We start from the raw sequence: 20197 nt of genomic DNA, 5'->3' as shown, positions 1-20197 counted from the left end.
TTAAGCTCTTTAGTGAACCATAATTGTGTTGGTTCTTCATGAACAATATTACGTATTGGCACATACTTTCGAAAGAAATTGAAAACAGTATCATTAAAGTGCTCAACGCTACGCTCCACGTCATCTCTATATATTGGCCAAGATAACTTTGAAAGTTCTTTGTTAATTTTCCTGAAATTTGCTTTCGCAAAAACATATCTAGTACTTGAACTTGACTTATTATTATGTATTTCATTTATGATTTCGTAGCTTAACTCAAGAGTAGGATGGTATGCATCTTCCGGCAAAACCAGGGGATCACACCGATTAATAGAGGCCTTCGGAACATCATCAACGTAAACGAGATCCAAGACCTTTCCAAACTTATTTGGACATATATTTATTTGTTTGAGGCAAAGTTCAGCCATTTCCTCCAGAAATACATTGTAACTATCTCTAGATGAAACTGGTACAACATCGGTGTCAATGATGTTCCATGAAATATGTGGCAGATTTAAATCGCCCAAAACAATCATAGAATCGGATGCCGTAAGCATTGCATTTACGGTCTCAAGTAAAGAAACTAGCTGCATATATACCGATACGGCAGAATTAGGAGGGATGTAGCAAAGAGCTAAATAAATATAAGTCTTTCCAGCCTGTACACGTATACATTTAAATTCGGTATATTCAATGACAGGAAGACTAACTTCCTCGGATGGTATCGATGAATGCACCGCAAAAAGAACACCACCGCCGATTCTGCCCACGCGGTCAATCCTGTATATTTGATATTCATTTGGAAGAATTTCGGAATTAGAAATATGAGGTTTGAGCCATGTTTCGGTCAAGGAAATAATATTATAATTGCAGTCAAAACCTTTTAAATATAAATCAGTTAATTTGGTATTCAAACCTCTAACGTTTTGATAGTAAATACTTAAATTAGACTTGCGAGTTAGTTTTTTGAATCCGAATTAAGATTAGAAATTTTAGCTACGTTATTATTACTTTTATTAGGTTTATACTCAAACTCGCGAACAAACGCCCCGGTCGGCCAAAATGAACTATTTAGTAGTGAATCAAAATCTTCGGAAGCTACATCAATTTTAAAAGATGAAATATCGCGATCGTATTTAAAATTAAATTTACGAATAAATACATCTTTAGTTCTAATTTTAGTCGATATGTATGACTTTACATCATCCGAAGAAGTATCTTTAGCAAATCTAGAGACAAAGATTGATCTTCTCGGAGGAATTACAACCAACTTTTTGGTAATGATGTCTGATGTGCGGGGCTCCGAATTATTCGGAGGAACTAAGTTAGACAGTGGAGTTTGAGATGTTGATGGCAACACTGTTAAATCAACGGTTTGACTATTTTTAGAAGTAGACCTAGTGGATATGGCTTTAGAAATTGGGGGCTCCAATGCCTGAGGGCATGGAGAAGATAAATTAATAAGTTCTGAGGACTGGGATGAAGGATTTTTTTTACTAGAATCCGTGGCTGTCTTTTTAGGTGGACTAATAACATGCCCACCTTTATTTTCTCGGCTATCCTCAGAGTGTGTAGGGTCGTCGAGACAAGTGAAAGACCTAAACATTTTTTCGTAATGCTTAAATTTCTCAACAAGCGCCGACAGATCCTTCCCGATCTCAGAAAAACCATTTCTGGACTGCCTGAAGAATTTAAATAAATCAACTTCGGTTGATCTACATTTTTGACAAGACCAACGAAGACCCTTACCCTCGTTAATAGCGTCTAAAACTCTACCGCTCAAACCAGCACATTTTATATGGGCAATCCCATCGCAGAGCCAGCATGACACATAGGAGTCGCTTTTAACGTGGCAATTGGTGTAAATACACGACATGTTTAAAATTATATTTATTTTTAGGTTTTAGAAGCAAAAAGGCAAAAAACGGTTTTGAAAACGATGTATTAATCAGTGAACCAATCAGCTGGTAAATATCAGTTAGCGAACAGTTTTAGATGCACTGTATATTTGACACCTAATAAACACAACGCAAACAGCTGTGACAAAGATGAAACGGCAGAAATGACAAAAAGACAAAAAGAGCCAAATCAGTGTGCACAAACAAAAACAATTGTACAACAACAATATATTATATGAAACAAAATACTCGGCACATGCAATTAAGAATATCAAGTTAAATTAATCAAATTTACGGGAAATTCCGATGTTTTACTTATCTTTAAATAGTGCACCAGAAGTTTATTAACACTTTTTTTAATTTTTTACTTTAATAAGCGTAAACAGCTTTATCAAACACAAAATTTAAACAGATCACAGAAAAACACAGCTTCACAGCTTGACGTTTGCGCTCAAAAAAAAAAAATATTTTCGAAATAAAATGTCTGTAATAGATACATTGAATTACAAATCAAAAAATGTTAATCACCGCGAGAGTATTCTTCTTCTTCTTCTTATTTGGCGCTGTAACCGCCTAAACGATTTTGGCCGAGTCCAAAACAGCACGCCAGTCATATCTCTTCTGTGCTAACTGACGCCAATTGAAAATGCCAAGTGAAGCCAAGTCCTTCTCTTCTGTCCATCCGAACGACATGGCCAAGCCAGCGGAGCCGCTGAATTTTAATTCGCTGCACTATGTCTATATCGTTGTAAAGCTCATACAGCTCATCGTTAAATCGTCTGCGATATTCGCCATCACCAACGCGTAAAGGTCCGTAAATCTTTCGCAGAATCTTTCTCTCGAAATCTCCAAGAGCCGCCTCATCAGATGCTTTCATTGTCCATGCTTCCGCGCCATACACCAGCACAGGCATGATGAGTGACTTATAGAGTGTGATCTTTGTACGACGAGAGAGGACTTTACTTCTCAATTGCCTACTCAGCCCAAAGTAGCACTTGTTGGCAAGAGTGATTCTCCGTTGGATTTCAAGGCAGACATTATTATTGGTGTTAATGCTGGTTCCCAAATAAACGAAGTCGTCTACTTTTTCAAACTTGTAACTGTCAACAGTGACGTGGGTGCCAAGACGCGTATGCTCTGACTGTTTGTGTGCTGACAGGAGATACTTCGTTTTGTCCTCGTTCACCAGCAGACCCATTCGCTTTGCTTCTCTATTCAATCCCGAGAAGGCAGAACAGACGTAGCCCTTGTTTTTACCGATAATATCGATGTCGTCGGCATACGCCAGCAATTGTACGCTCTTATAAAGTATTGTGCCTGAGCGGTTCAGTTCTGCGGCTCTTATTATCTTCTCCAACATAAGATTAAAGAAATCACACGAAAGGGGGTCCCCTTGTCTGAAACCTCGTTTGGTATCAAACGGCTCGGATACCAAATTCAGACATCGCGGCATAAAGGCAACTTCTCTTCGTGCTGTCGAAAGCGGCTTTGAAATCGACAAATAGATGGTGTGTGTCGATCCTATTCTCGCGGGTCTTTTCCAAGATTTGGCGTATTGTGAATACCTGATCTATGGTGGATTTTCCAGGCCTAAAGCCACACTGATAAGGTCCAATCAGCTCGTTGACGGTGGGCTTCAGTCTTTCGCACAATACGCTCGATAAGACCTTGTAACCTATGCTTAGAAGGCTAATTCCGCGGTAGTTGGCGCGTATGGCGGGGTCGCCTTTCTTGTGGATTGGGCAGAGCACACTTAAATTCCAGTCGTCGGGCATGCGTTCATCTGACCATATTCTGCATACGAGCTGATGCATGCACCTCATCAGCTCCTCGCCGCCGTACTTGAATAGCTCGGCTGGCAGGCCGTCAGCTCCAGCAGCTTTGTTGTTTTTCAGCCGCGTAATCGCTATTCGTACCTCGTCATAGTCAGGCGGTGGGACAGCTACTCCATCATCATCGACTGGGGACTCGGGTTCGTCTTCCTCACTACTTTCAGCGCTGCTACCATTCAGTAGGTTATAAAAGTGTTCCCTCCACAATTTAAGTATATTCTGGACATCGGTCACTAGGTCGCCATTGTTATTCTTACAGGAGTTCGCCCCGGTCTTGAAACGTTCCGTAAGTCGCCTAACCCTCTGGTAGAATTTTCGGGCGTTCTTCCTGTCGGCCAGTATCTCAAGCTCTTCGCACTCACGTATTTCGGCCTCTCTCTTCTTATTGCGGCAAATACGTCTCGCTTCCTTCTTAAGTTCCCTATAACGGTCCCACATGGCTCGCGTTGCGCCCGATCGCAGCGTGGCCCTGTAGGCGGCATCTTTTTTCTCTGCGGCTTCTTGACATTCCTCATCGTACCAGTTGTTCTTTCGGGCTCGCTGAAATCCAACTACTTCTTCGGCGGCGGTACTTAATGATCGGGAAATGTGGTTCCACTGCTCGCGTACGTCGGATTGTTGAAGAGTGCTCTCAGAGAACAGGTGTGTGAGTCGAGTGGCGAATAAATTGGCGGTCTGTTGTGATTGCAGCTTTTCGACGTTAAGCTTTCCTTGCATTGCTGGGCGCACATTTTTTGCTGCACAGAGGCGGGTGCGTATCTTGGCTACAACAAGATAGTGGTCCGAGTCGATGTTTGGCCCTCGGAGTGTACGTACGTCCAAAACGCTTGAAGCATGCCTTCCGTCTATCACAACATGATCGATTTGGTTTCTCGTTTTTCGATCTGGAGACAGCCATGTAGCTTGGTGGATGTTCTTATGCTGGAGCCTAGTACTACATATTACCATATTTCGGACCCCGGCGAAGTCGATCAGCCTCAGTCCGTTATCGGACGTTTCGTCGTGGAGGCTGAATTTTCCGACAGTGGCGCCAAAGATCCCTTCCTTGCCCACCTTGGCATTAAAATCGCCAAGCACGATTTTGACATCGTGTCGGGGGCAGCGCTCATATGTACGTTCCAAGCGCTCATAGAAGAGATCCTTGGACGCCTCATCCTTCTCTTCCGTCGGGGCATGGGCGCAGATGAGCGAGATGTTGAAGAATCTAGCTTTGATGCGGATTGTGGCTAGACGTTCGTCCACCGGGGTGAACGCCAGTACTCGGCGACGGAGTCTCTCTCCTACCACGAATCCAACACCGAATTTGCGCTCCTTTACGTGGCAACTGTAGTAGACGTCGCAAGGCTTCACGCTTACTTTACCTTGCCCCGTCCATCGCATTTCTTGGATGGCGGTGATGTCAGCCTTTGTCTTCCCGAGGACATCAACCAGCCGGGCAGAGGCACCTTCCCCATTAAGGGTCCGGATATTCCAGGTGCATACCCTTAAACCATAGTCCTTTATACGTTTGCCGTGGTCGTCATCAGAAAAAGGGGGTCTCATCCGAGGCTTGTTGGAATTTTTCATTGGGCGGGGTTTTAACGTGGCGGGACCCAAACCCAGCGCACGCGAAGTTTTACGCCTTCTCACTTTAGCTCGCTCCCAAACGGGTGTTTGGTTGCTACCCAGAGGATACGTGAGTATTATTTGTTCAAAAATTTCGATAATAGATATGCGCAAAATAACTATGCAATTATAATAGCATTCGATTTTTCACAGGCTTTAAATTGGTCGAGCTGCAGGTTGCCATTAAATTCGTTTTCAACTTTGATTTTCATTCCCAGTTCTTCACCTCTTTGGTTTCAAGTGCTCCCGACTACATCAAGCACTTGATTTTTTCGCCGCAATCCTTTTCATTCCATCATATCAGCAACAGCGTTAGTGCATGCAGTAAGCGACCAGCAGTGCCAACAAAGTCGCAATGCTGGAATTGGCATAATTGGTTGCTGAATTGGCCCTCAGCAAGGCGGAACTTTCGACCAGCTCAATATTCGATACTGACCGTCGCGCATAGTAATTGCCTGGCAATCTCATTATATTCGGCTGCTTGCCCGGACTGAGTGGCGCCAATGCAACTGAACCCTCTGGAATTTCTATTGGCGGTAAGGGGGTATTGAGCGGCGCCAAACGTACGCCAGTTTCCAAATTGCTGACCGATGCAAGGGCTACAGTACTGGCCATTGTCGTTGTTGTCGTCACTGGTATGCTGGTGCTTGTTGCAGATGTGGCAATGTCTGTGACACCCGCAGTTGGTGGCGGAGAAGCTGGCGCGGGTGTCGTTTCAGCCGGCGCTGGAGCGGGATAGCAGGAAATCTTTTCCACTTCAATAGTTTTTGTACTGTCAGCAGGATCTGGCTCAGGTACACGCACCGGTACGCATATAATTCCACCAGGTGCTGGCGGTTGCTCTGGCGTGGCGGCCGCACCAGGAGCGGGCGCGGGAACTGCATTAACAGTTGGTGCGAGTGCTCCGCCAACAACTGAAGCTGCATCACCAGTTGGTGCGGGTGCGCCGCCAACAACTGAAGCTGCATCACCAGTGCTGGGAGCAGGTGCGGCATTGAGTGCTGGAGCAGCAACGGCAGCAGTGATTGCTGCACCTGTAGCCGCAGCGCCCACAGCAGCTGCTGTATTGACACCGCTGCCCACTGCTGGCGTGTCGAAGGGCGCAAGTTGGGGTGCGCCATATGAACTGGGTGCGGCTGGTTGTGCTGCTGCATTGGGCGGTGGTGCATAATTTTGTGGCATGCTGGGCTGAGCAACAGAAGCGGCAGGTGCTGCTGCGTTGGTATTGATGACAGTCGTACCGGAACCAGCATCCGCAGTTGTCACTGAACCTGGTGGGCCATTATTAATGATGATGATGCGATCGTCTCCACCAGAGGCTGGCGGAGCGCTGCCACCACTGCTGTAACCGTCTCCAGCAGGAATACGTTCGATAACTCTGGTTTGTGAAGGTGTTAGTGCGTAGCCGAGTAGAGCGCCGCCAAGAGCGCCAGCAGCCAGACCGGAGCCTGTGGGATAAAAAAGAGGTGAGGTTGAAAGTTAAAATAAAATTTAAACAGCGTGGGAATTAAAATGAAACATTTTTTCATGCGTCTATACATTGGCACGGAAGAAGAGAGATGGAATGAAGGAAGTGACATAAAAGGAGGTGGAGTAAAAGAAGTGGTGTCGAGTGGAGTGGCCGGAAAAGGAGTGGAATGGGATGGAATGCAACGGAGTGAAATCAAATAAAATCTAATGGAATTGAGCGAAGTAGAATGGTATCGATTGAATTTACGGGCAGTGGAATTAAATAAAAAAAATTATATGATATAGGAAAATAATGAAAGGAAATGGAATGGAATGAAGGGAATAGAATGGAATGAAGTTGAGTTTAATTGAGTGAAATGGACTTAAATGAATTCGAATGGAGCAGACTGAAAAGTTTGGAATGGAATGGGCTAGAGGAAGTGAAATTAATTCAAATTGAATGTAAATGAGGAATGAGGGTAAGGAATAATATGGAATCGAATGGATGGAAGGGAAAAGTAAGAGAATGAAATGGATTGGAAGTAATGGAATGTATTGGAATTAAAGGAAATGGAAGCATGATCGATTGAAATTAGGGCTAGAGGAATACCTTAGCTACTTATACTAGACCCAGACGAAGCCGAATTCAGGCTTTAGGGTTAGATTGATCCAAGATAATAAAGTTGTACACTTAGCCATATATAGTTTAAGTAATCGTTTTTTTATATAATCAGACCAATTTACTCACCGAATCCAAGTCCCGATGATGACTTAACCGGCGCTTGTGGATAATATGTGGCACCGGCCGGTAGCGATGAACCTGCTGGTAGGAAGGTAGCTCCTGCAGGCACTGCTGCTGCTGCCGGATAGTAACTAGCACCAGCAGGTACTGCACCATGCGATGGATAATAAGTAGCTCCTGCGGGGACATGACCAGCTGGATGGTAACTAGCACCAGCAGGCAAAGCACCAGCGGAAGGATAATAAGTGGCACCGGACGGAATGCTGCCAGGTGCATGATATGTCGCGCCGGCTGGCACCGAAGAGTGATATGTCGCACCAGCTGGCACTGACGAGTGATATGTCGCGCCGGCTGGCAAATGTGATGGCGAATTATAATATGTAGCACCAGCCGGTAAGCTTTGTTGTGGATAACTGGAATGTACGCCCTGGACATTAGTACGCTGTATGGGTGTATGTGAACCGCTGCCAAAGCCACCACCGCCACCAAATCCGCCTGTCGAATTTACGCGATAAGTCAGTGCGGGTGTCACTGCACCACGATATTCTGTATTTGATGCCGCAGCATTGCTGGCTGGTGCGCTGGGATTGTGAGTCTGGGCTGGTGTCATTGAGGCGCGATTGCCTGTATTAGTTGCGGCTGCATAGCTTGGGGGGGTGCATTTGGTTTGTAAGCAGACGACGAGCTGATAGGTGCTGAAGCAACAGGTGCAGTAGCTCTGTAGGATGGTGGTGGCTCGTGTATGTTTGTGCGTGCACCGCCCACTGTATTCGCGGGCGAATATGCCGGAGGTGGGCCTTGTGATTTGGGTACATTTCAACCGATGGGCGAGGCGGTGGCAGCGGGACGTGACTGCGAGTGACTTGTTGCAGAACTTTGCGGTTTTGGCGGTGACGAATGGTAACCGCCACCATAACTTAGTTTTGTTGCATCTGAATGGGAATAGGAGGGAGGCGAAGCAGACGACGATGAATGCGAATTGTAGCCTCCATGCGATGTGGAAGAGGTACGGCGTGCCGAATATGAACTGCTGCTGCTGGAACTGCGACGACCACTGTTACTGTAAATACGTTTTGCATCTACGAATAGGCAATTCGATAATAGCAGGCATACGGTGACAATGCCAAATACCCTCAGACGTGTTGGACTCATTTTAATTTTCTTTGACACAACACGACGGTGTAGCATATGCTACGCTCTTTATTGTTTTGCAGGAAATAAAAAGAAAATCATAATAAAATTGGATGAGTGGAAAAGCATAATAACATAAAATTATTTGCATGATTATTTGTAAACGAGGAGAAAGGCGTTTTTGCAAAGATGGAATTTTTAGGGGCAAGAAGAGCCCTAAATGGTTCATCGATAAGCCGTTTCCCTCTGGCAGATGGAACGCTGCTGTGGTGGCTAGCCCTAACAAAGGTATACGCCGTTAATAACCTGAGCGGTACACAGAGGTCAGTTGCGGTTGGTGCAACGGACTCAAGCCGGAGGAGGGCTGACGCCAGCATGAAATAAAGTGAAGTGAAATACCAAAAAAGTGAAGTGTTTCAACATTTTTCGAAGAGTTTATAAAATTTTTAGTGTCTTCATTAGGCCTATGACCTTTTTTGATACAAAGGCCTATGTGTGCCCCATACGATGACCCTTAGCCTAAAATCTGGAAAAGTCAAACAAAAATTGTTCAAAAATAAAACAACTTTTTTGAAGTGAAACTTCTTTAGCGGCGGTTGGTTGGTTGGGAATAAATTGGCAAATTCAATGGAAATTGCACTCGGAAATGGTGCAACGGAAATGCTTGGGGCTGAAACAAGTGCTTCTTGTGTGTATGCACATTTAACAAAAATTTGCTAATAAAAGTTTAAGAATAAGGGCCGTTTCCTGATCTAACTTTTAGAATACCGGCCATATCGTCTCGATATACGAGTTTTCGTTTTCTCATCAGCGCATTAATTTCTCGAATCGATAAATTGTTGCTCACCCGATGCAACCTCTAAAAATGTGAACTTTAAATTTTGGTGCGGTTTTGGTTCATGAGTCAGATATATTAGATATTTCAACCAAGGTTGGTTTGGTTTTTGCTAACAGTTGCTCTTGCTCTATATTTGCTTATGTTGCATTGCCCACCTTTGAAATTATATGACGAATGTAGTGAAGTTTCACTCTCAGAAATGTAGTGAAGTTTCACTCTACGGAATGACAAATTTATTTTTACCGGTAAGATAAGAAAACCAAAACACTTTAAAGTGAGGAACAATTTATCTGCCCTGTTAGTAAAGGCAACTTTACTGCTTACATTAGAAAATGGCCCTAAGACTTAGAAAAAGACCAATACGAGAATGAAAGTAAAGGTGACTACGTACATAGATAAAGAAAAGGATAAAGGCAAAAGTAAAAATAAAAACAAAAACAAAGATGCGTAATGATAATGGCAAAATGAAGACCAAGGTAAATTTAAACCCTTACCTATATATATAAAGGCGAAGGTGAAGGGAAATATGTAGATGAAGAAAATGATAAACATAAAAGTAAAGACAAAGAGGAGGATGAGGATACCGATAAAAGTAAAGATGAAGATAGGGGAAACAAGTAAGAAAGTTTAAGTTTGGGCGGAGCCGAACATTAAATACCCGGCGCAAGTATTAAATATACATTTTTCACCTTTCCGAAAGCTACCGCTACATGGTAGGCCGGGGTGTATCAATTTTGAGTAAATTAGCGTCCTTAAATTTCGAAATATTGAAGTTTAAAGCATTTCTGAAATTTACCGTTATATGAAAAGCGGCCGTAATTTTAGTCCGATTTCAATAATTTTCAACGTTTTGCTTCTGTGTGGCAAGTACAATAACCACACCGAGTTTGGTACAAATTGGTAGAACGTTACCGATATACATATATGTGATCATAAGTGGGCGGTGCCACGCCCATTTTCCAAAATTTTACCATAAGCGTATTTCTTGGTAAAGAATTGTTGCAAGCGTCAATTTTTAATAAATTACCGTTATATGGGATGTGGGCGTGGTTATTGTACGATTTTAAAAATTTTCGGCCATTTAGTATGCTGTACCAGGGCCAACATCTGTGCCAAGTTTGGAAGAAATTGGTGCAGTGGCTACCAAGATATACACATGTAACCATAAGTAGGCGTGGCTGCGCCCGTTTTCCAAAAATTTATAATATTCTTATTTTTCGTCTGAAAATTATTGTAAATATCAATTTTGATTGAATCATCTTCAGTAGTTACTAAAATATCGCAGTTTTCGTATTTCTGTAAATTACCGTTATATGGGGGGTGGGCGTGGTTACAGTCCGATTTCGCCCATTTTCTATACCTACCTATGTCCTACGCCAGAAAGAAGTGCACGTACCAAGTTTCGTTAAGATATCTCAATTTTTACTCGAGTTATCGTGTGCACAGACGGACGGACGGACGGACGGACGGACAGACGGACAGACGGACGGACAGACAGACATGGCTTAACCGATTTCTCTTTTCATTCTGATCACTTATGTATACATTTGTCTATATCTATCTCGATTCGTTTTGCCTGTTACAAACAACCGTTATTTGAACAAAGTTATAATACCCTTGTGCACAAGTGCGCTCGGGTATAAAAAGATTAAAATAGAGGTAATTAAAGAGGAAAGGATATAGAGAGAGACACAGACTCAATCTGCGACCAATTTTGAGATTTTAGAGATTTTCGAGATTCTAGGGACTTATCGATAAAATAATCGATATTTTTATCGGTTTTGTTATCGATATTTTTATAAATTTTTTCATCGAAATTTGTATCGATATTGTTATCAATTTTGCTATAGATATTTTCGGAACTTAGCGATATAATATCCGATATTTTTATCGATTTTGTTATCGATTTGTTATCGATTTTGTAATCGATATTTTTAACTATTTTGTTATCGGTATTTTTATCGATTTTGTTATCGATATTTGTCGAGTTTGTTATCGATATTGGTCGATTTTGTTATCGATATTTTAATCGATTTTGCTATCAATATTTATCGAGTTTGTTATCGATATTTATCGACTTTGTTATCGATATTTATCGATTTTGTTATGGACGTTTTTATCCATTTTGTTATCGATATTTTTATCGTTTTTGTTATCGATATTTTTATCGAGTTTGATATCGATATATATCGATTTTGTTACCGATATTTATCGATTTTGTTGTCGATATTTATCGATTTTGTTATCGATATTTATTGATTTTGTTATGAATATTTTTATCGATTTTGTTATCGATATTAATATCGATTTTGTTCTGGATATTTTTATCGATTTTGTTATGGATATTTTTATCGAGTTTCTAATAGATTTTGCTAGCAAAATTTTTATCGAATTTTTCATCGATTTTATTATCGATATTTTTATCGGTTTTGTTATCGATATTTTATTGGATGTTATTATCGATTTTGTTATCGATAGGTTATAAAGATAAAAATGAAGATAAAGGAAAACAGAATAACATAAATGTAATTAGAACGAACAGGGGTAGAGGTAGCGATCTATATAGAAAAAAATATATATAACCTTAAGCAAAAGCAGATGTATGTATGTATGTACATATGTATGTATGTATATTGGTTATGAGACAAAATATGTATTTAATGTAAGTTTCACTTCTTCAGTGTGGCCCAGGCCCACTGAATTTTTTTTTGTATTCTTAGTTCACGTTCACTTAGATTTTTAGATAAAATATTTTTGATCTAACCAAGATTTTTAACCCTCTAGAGCATGAATTATGAAGGAGATGAATAAAAAAAGTTCAACTGTGAAACACACCTTATATACGTATCAATAAACCTGTATCGAAAGAAAAATACGACTTCAAGTCCCGTATTTTAAATGAACTTTTTTTTTGCAGTTGAGTGCCGCACACAAGGATAAACGTTTTTTGGCCATACACACACAAAAGTGAGGTTATATTCAAATGTCATCTAACCAAAGGCAAGACAATTGCGTTCAGTTATTCCTAGTTAACATTTCAATTAGGAATGTTAATCCCGGGATCCCGGTCTCGAAAATCCCGGGATTCTCGGCAAGTAATCCCGGGATTTTCGGGATTTGTAATTTGCACTGAAGGCAATAACAGAACTCCTTTTCTTGACCAGTATTGGCTATATTTCCTTTTTATTTAATAATTAATATTTTTTTATAAATATAACACCGCGCGATAGTAAATTTTGAACACAAATATCAATATATTCGCGAATCCATGGGCCAAATATAGTAAAATTGTGTTTTTAGTTTTCCATTCTAACGTCAGTAATTCAAAAATGATTCAGAGAAATGTGCTTAGAGAAGAAGTATGAGTATAAAGTTAATGAGGAAAGCCTGTAGAATTTAAACAGATTCAAGTTTCTGGTGCAGAGGGCTGGTAAATATTGAAAATGTCATTTTAAAATTTTATACTTGAAATTTCGCAATATTTGTTTTTGAAAAAATTACATGTTAAGGGCTTATATAATTTCGATAACATCCTCGAGGGTCGTTCTTCTAACTTCGTGAGCTTAAAAATTACCTATTCGCCCTTGTGAATCTAAAAAATTTAAATTTTTTAAATTCTAAAGAAATTTCCTTTTGCATTTGTTACCCATATTTTTATTCTACATTGCATTGAATTTATTTATTAGTTTTTAGTAATATCTATCTATATATTTTATATATATATATGCGGTCAGAGAAAAAAAATAAAAACGCCACTTTAAATAAAAAAGTAGGTTTCGAATCCATTTATTTATTATTCATTTCATGGTAGGAGAGCTTCTCAAACAACATAGAAGCAATTTTTTCGATTCAAGTTGTTGAAAAGTAATGAACTACGCCAACCCGTAAATCCCGGGATCGGAAAAAGCCGAAAAATTAACATCCCTAATCTCAATGCATTTAATTAGTTTGATATGATATGATAGTGACACCTTATTTGGCTTTGTAGGCAGTAGATGGTTAAAAATCCTCATGTTTCACTTGTCAGACTCAAGACATAGACAACAAAGTGAATAGCTCGCTCAAGACTCCAGTTTGCGAACCCTTGCGAAGAATTGCTATACATTACATTCCGTTTAGCTGCATTTACTTTCAGTGCACACCATTTGGTGCACTTAAGCGAAATGTACAGCTAAGCAGAAAAACAAAAACTGCTATTTGTTTGTGATAGATGGGTCTGCTGAAATATTAGTGGTATTAACCAAAGTGAGTAAGTGGCCTGGCACTCTGGCAAAAAAGCAGATGAGCTCAAGCCACGACTGCTGGCAACATTCGTTGCTTGAGCTTATCTGCTCTTTTGCCAGACTGCCAGGCCACTTGCTCAATTTGGTGAATACCACTATTCTAAATTCTGCTACTTACATATGTATATATGCATGCGATAAAGTTCAAAAGAGAGTATCACAGCATGCTTTTGTAAGTTTTTCAGGTATTAAAAAGGGATAGATATATTTTAAGCAAAAAGAGCTTTTGGAAGAAAATGAGTGCTGGAAAGCGAAGTATTTTTGGTACAAATCGAAGAAAACTTACTTGCCTTTGTATTATTTAGCACGCCATTGGTCGGCAACAAGAGCAACTTAAATTTAAATCTATTAAATACGTTATAGCGTGTCTCAGTCCCATACCCACAAAACCGGCTATAGTTCTTTTTTTCTATTCGAAATAGTAAGAGTAACACTTTTCTGAAATCTCCATTAAATGAGCAATTTTTAATGTAATGTGCGGTTATAGCTTAGTACATTTTTTTTCACCACAGATAGTCAAATTTGGGGAAGAAAATATCAAAAAGTGAAAAATCCCAAAATAATCCTAATTTTATAATTGTTCCTTAATATGTTTTAACTACATTGCATTTGACTGTGGTGAAGCAACTATCTGGAAGTATTTTACATAAAAAAAGTAAGTACGCCTGGGCCACACTGGCCCTATTTTGTCTCATAACCAATACACCTACATACATAATTTATAATTTTTTCTTTTTTCAATCTAGATCCCTACCTCTACCCCTGTTCGTTATAATTACTTTTATGTTATTCTCTTTTCCTTTATCTTAATTTTTATCTTTGTACTGTAATGATACCAAAATCGATAGTAACATCCAAAAAAATATCGATAACAAAACCGATAAAAATATCGATAACAAAGTCGATGACAAATTCGATAAAAATTTTGATAGCAAGATCGATAGCAATATTGGTAGCAAAATCCATTAAATAATCGATAAAAAAATCGATAAAAGTACAGATACCAAAATCGATAACAAAATCGGTATTAAAATCGCTTAGAAAGTCGATAAAAGTATCGATAACAAAATCGATAAAAATATCGTGAGCAAAATCGATAAGAAAATCAATAAATAATCGATAACAAAATCGATAAATAATCGATAAACAATCGATAACAAAGTCGATAAAAATATCGATAACAAATTCGATAAAAATTCTGAAAATTCTAAAAATTCTATCCTCATCCAGATATTTTTCTTTATCTATGTTTTTACTTTTGTGTTTATCATTTTCTTCGTCTACATATTGCCCTTCACCTGATGTATTTAAGGAAAGTGTTTAAATTTACCTTGAACTTCATTTTTGCCTTTATCTTTACGCATCTTTGTTATATTTTTATTTTTGTCTTTGCCTTTATTCTTTTTTTATATATGTATGTGCGTACTCATCTTTACTTTCATTCTTGTATTGGTCTTTTTCTAAGTGTTATTCTTTAACCTTTTATTAGCAAATTTTTGTTAAATTAATACCATGTGCACACACTCAAGAAGCACTTGTTTCAGCCCCAATCATTTCCGTGGCACCACTTCCGTTGCATCATTCCCGTTGCACCATTTCCGTGTGCAATTTCCATTGAATTTGCCAATTTACTTCCAACCAACCAACCGCCGCTAAAAAAGTTTCACTTCAATAAATAGCCGTGTTTGTAGATGCAGTTAAAGAAGATACATGAAAAGTCCAGATTTTTTTAATTCAAAAAAATTTAAATATTTCAAAAGCGATGACACTTTTACCTGACAATTTTTTGTAGTTCTGTAAACACCTACTTCTTTATTGCATTGCTTATTTACATACATACATACACATACATTCCTACATACATTTGTATGTATTTCCTTTGTGCTTTAAATTTGTTTAGTAGTTTTGTCGCTTGTCACTCATAATTAAGATGAGTAGATTTAAAAACAAACAGGCCGTATCGTCTATTTGCTCTCTAAAAGTGCGCATTGGAATTTATAGGAGGCTTCAATTTACTAAATTACGCTCTATATTTATGTATATTTACATATATAAATTTGTAACTTTAGACATTTTCTGTGATGAAATTTTCCACTTTTACTTGTGTTGATTTTATTACACATAAGCGCCCATGAAATTATCAAAATGGCGAATGATGGGATGATGAATATAAAGGGATGAGTAGGTACTTCGTAAAGCGGCTGAAAATACGATTTATATACATATTTACATATTAATATACATACATACATATATCAAGCTACTCAAAACACAAATATTAAGATCTTGATTTCGTAGAGTTATGATGAAAACAAGTTTTACTTCAGACAAATATACACGTAAAACCTTCACTGTAAATAATAAAAATATGTAGTATTTCCTGCAATAGCAGTGTTGTACTTGTTCACTAATTTCCTTTGCGAAGATTATTTGTGTTGTAAATTAAAGCACAAAATATGTATGAATTAATTATCTACTTTGCATTTTCTATTGAATTTACTGTATGTACATAAAATGGTTTGAACAAAATTAAAATAACATTTACTCTGTTACCGACTAACTATCATCATTTGCTTTGTGCATTGTTTATTACGAGTATTTGCAACTTAGTGACGACAAACAATTCATGCGTCATCGCTGAATCATTGCATTTTCAACAAAGCGATCAGATGGAGTAATCAACATTGATATTCAACACCACTTGGCATCAATAAAATTGCATGAGATGCACACGATTATGATTCGAAGCATAAAAAATGCGCCAGCTGAGATTAGAATTGGCGATCTCAGATTTGCTTAACGATTACTCTGTCTACATACTAAGGTGATTGACGCTTTTTTCCGAACAGGTTTCCCCCGTTTTTTTTTTTTTTTTGATATCCATAAGAAGTTTTTTTGAAATCTTGATTTTTCGAATAAACTGGTTTTCTATTTGAAAAACTAATTTTGATATTGCTGGAACCCGAAATTGAATCATGGACCTCCCGAGAAGGCAGTCAGCACATCTAAGCACTCGGTAACAGCTGCTACAGCACTACTCAAGTCCGAAAAAATGCAATAAAGTATTAAAAAAAGTTGAAATCAAGCCAAGCGTGAATTTTACACAGATTTTTTTTTTTACTTTTGATTTAAAAAATTTCTTTACTGTTGATAGTTTTTTTTATGCATTTTTGGTCATGACTTCACATTAGACATGTGCGCAAGACGCTTAAAGGTGTACAACATTGCCTTCGTCGCAAACGCGTGTATAGATTCCCTGTAGTCAAATGTACTAGTTGTAAACTACCTCACAACTAGTATGAATCGCATGCCCAACTAGTCAGCCAACTATCTTTTTTCCATGCAATCAACTGGTATTTTTAACATGGGGATAACCTACGAGATGGCAATTGTCAGATTTCGGTCAGAAATATACCAGTCTCATACTAGTTCAAAATAGACAGAAAAATACTAGTCCAATTATGGATCAAAACCACTACTTTGGGAGTCAAAAAATAAAATGAATTCACGAATATACAATAAAACACTTTTGATTAAGTACACTTTAATACATTACATATTTTTCATTAAGTGTTATTAAAAGTAAAAGGTTTCAGGTACAATAAATGCTATATTTTTATCTTTTTTAATAATATTGAATATGCAAAAGAAAACATTTTAGTTTAAAATAAAATGAATACTTTAGTTCAATTTTGAGTAAACTAAAATAAAAATAAAAGTTTTCATTAAAATAAATTTAATTCACTAACTTTGCACAGTCTTTTCTTTTTAAAATTTTATAAAAATAATAATTAATGTTTAAAATTTGAGATTTGGATAAGAATAAAATAAACAAATAACTCAAGCAGTTATTAAATATTCTTAAATTTTTTCAATGGTTTTCTTTGTAATCAAATAGTTTCGTGTAATCAAAATAAGTAAAAAAAATTTAAAATGATCAAAAAAAAAAAAAATGATGTAATTAAAATTAATGAATTAGTTAACGTTTTTTTACGTAATTAATTATTACTCATTAAACGGTTATCCAAAGAAACATGCTTTAATTAATAATCATTATGAATATTAATCAGTATTTAACAGGTCTGTAATAATTGAATACGTACTCCCTTTAATGGTTTACAATATACCCAAATAAAAGTTATAATATTTTGTGTATTTTATTGTATTAAACTGTCGAAGTCAAATAAAAAAGGGCATGAATAAATCGTTTGTACTTGGTACAAGTCTGGTACTTTTCGAACTAGTTCGGTTTCAGCCAGGATATTCTAGTTGTAAACTAGTATTTTTCCTGACTAGTTTGGGGTTTAACTGCAGGGTTGTCGTTGGCTTTGAAGTTGAGTGTACAGCGAATACAGAGAAGCTATGCACAAAACCATTGTACACTGTTGATTAAAGACAATAAAACCGGTTTATCTGCTTCTTAATTTCAAAATCTGGAACCGGTTTTTTTTCAAATTGCAACTTTTAGAATAACTCGAAAACAGGTTTTGGAAAAAATGTAAAACAATTTTACCCCATGGGTACTAATTCCGGAATACTATTTTCAGAAATTATTCGCACAATTTTTCAGATGAAATTCGGGTTAAGGTTATTTTATTTTATTATTGTTTATTTTTATAATTTGGGTGCACGAGTTGGTTACATATTACGCAAATCAGAGCATTTGGACGAGTAAAAATCGATGTAAATTACTGAGCTTCTTATATGTATTTATGTAACATACATACAAGAATATAATAGACAACATTATTATTTATTAACAGCGCGTGAAAGCGCGAAAATCAATTTCCCTTTTAATTATAAGTCCTAAAATTTCGTCACTACATTTCGCGCTTCACAAAAGTATTAGCACGCCGCCTGCCGGTCTTTCGGCTAATCTGTCAGTATGTTCATCTGTCTCTTTTTCTGGCTGCGTGGGTCAGTGTTACGGTTGAAAATTTTCAGAAAGTCGCAAAACAGTAGTCATTGACGAAAAAAGGGTAACCATACCATTAATTGCGTTTGTTTGCTCATTTCCAGTAAAATCCAGTAAAAGTTTTTACGAATTTTCATGTTTTGGAGTTTTCGTACGCAAAAACTTGCAAAGTAGGGCAAATTGACAGAGCGAAAAATGACAGTTGAAGTTGCAAGTTTTTACTGGATTTTACTGGATAAATTTTTACTTGTAAGAATTTGCCAGTACGCAAAACAGCTGATCGCATGTTGCTGGATGATATTTAAACTAATAAGGAAACTGTTTGTGGGTTTTTATTGTTAAAATTCACAAACAAAACCTATTTAAATATAAAATATATTGTTTTATTAGGAAATTCCTGCGAATAAACAACCAATTTATCAGCTGTTCATGAAACTTGCAAATTATTACTGGAATTGCGTTCGCGTACTTTTTTGTAAATTTTGTCTATGAGAGTGAATTCTTAGAAATAAAGTTACCGGAGAGTTGCTGGCAAGTTACTGGATAATTTTTAAACAAACACAACTATTTTCGTTTTTCTTTACTAGTAAAAGAATAAATCCGTTGAATTTAAAAAGAAAATAGCTTTGCACAAAACAGGTTTGCAAGAATATACATAAATCTAGTAGCATTTCCTTTAAAAGCTTTAAGTGATGCATTTTTTCGTACTTACAGAAAGAAATATTTTTTAATAGCATGATTTTGTTAAGATTTCTAAAAAATCTCTGAAAAGAGGCAAACGTCGCACATAATTTGGGAAAAGGGTCAATAAATTAAAATTTTCAAAAAGTCGGGTCAAAGGGTATGGCGCTTAAAGAGGGTCAAATTTCCCCTTTAGTCGCACAACAGCAACACTGGCGTTGGCTTGTCTGCCATTCAACAACTCTTATGCACTCGAAGTTTCGGTCGAGTGGTTATTTAAATGTGTCAGTGATTAAAGGCTCCGTTATGCATACTTGGCATGGCTTGAAGGTTTTATAGTGTTATGTGCAAAAAAAAAATAAATTCGTTGCACAGACGAAATCAAATACTTATGCAGATTAAACTGAACTTATGTTTGCAAAATTGGATGTACATTAGGTTGGTCCAAAAGCAGTAAAGTCGGAATTATAATGCTCTCAGCCCCTGGGATTGTTCTATATCGAAAAAAATTATACCCCAATTTTTTTTTTTCAAATCAAAAAACATTTAGAGGTCGCTCAAAGCGCTCAAAGTTTTCCATGTATTTTTATATGGGAAAAATAAAATTTTTCGTGGAAATGGTATAGGATTCTTGAAAATCAATATTTTTCGATCGGAGAACCCTGGTTAGCTCATATTTTTATTTTATGGCCTACTAAAGTTTTCATGTCCCAGCCTAAGTACTTTTCAAAAAAGTGGTTGAAGTAAATGGCTAAGCCAAATTTAAAGTTAAGATAGAAAAAGTAAAATTTCATGGAAAATATTATCGTGGAATATCTTAACCCATTATCTCACGCTTAAAAGG

At 37.7% G+C, this 20197-nt stretch overlaps 1 pseudogene; it reads right to left on the bottom strand.

Annotated features, from left to right (window-relative positions):
* Window positions 1–5457: 5457 nt before the first annotated feature.
* Window positions 5458–20197, bottom strand: part of LOC118753694 — a 16970-nt pseudogene continuing 2230 nt past the window's right edge.

The sequence above is a fragment of the Rhagoletis pomonella genome, unplaced genomic scaffold, assembly GCF_013731165.1.
Source record: "Rhagoletis pomonella isolate Grant_MI unplaced genomic scaffold, Rhpom_1.0 Rhpom_scaffold_02758, whole genome shotgun sequence".
NCBI classification, from domain to species: domain Eukaryota; kingdom Metazoa; phylum Arthropoda; class Insecta; order Diptera; family Tephritidae; genus Rhagoletis; species Rhagoletis pomonella.
Note: the sequence above shows the minus strand (reverse complement) of the source record. Positions and strands in the feature narration are given on the sequence as shown.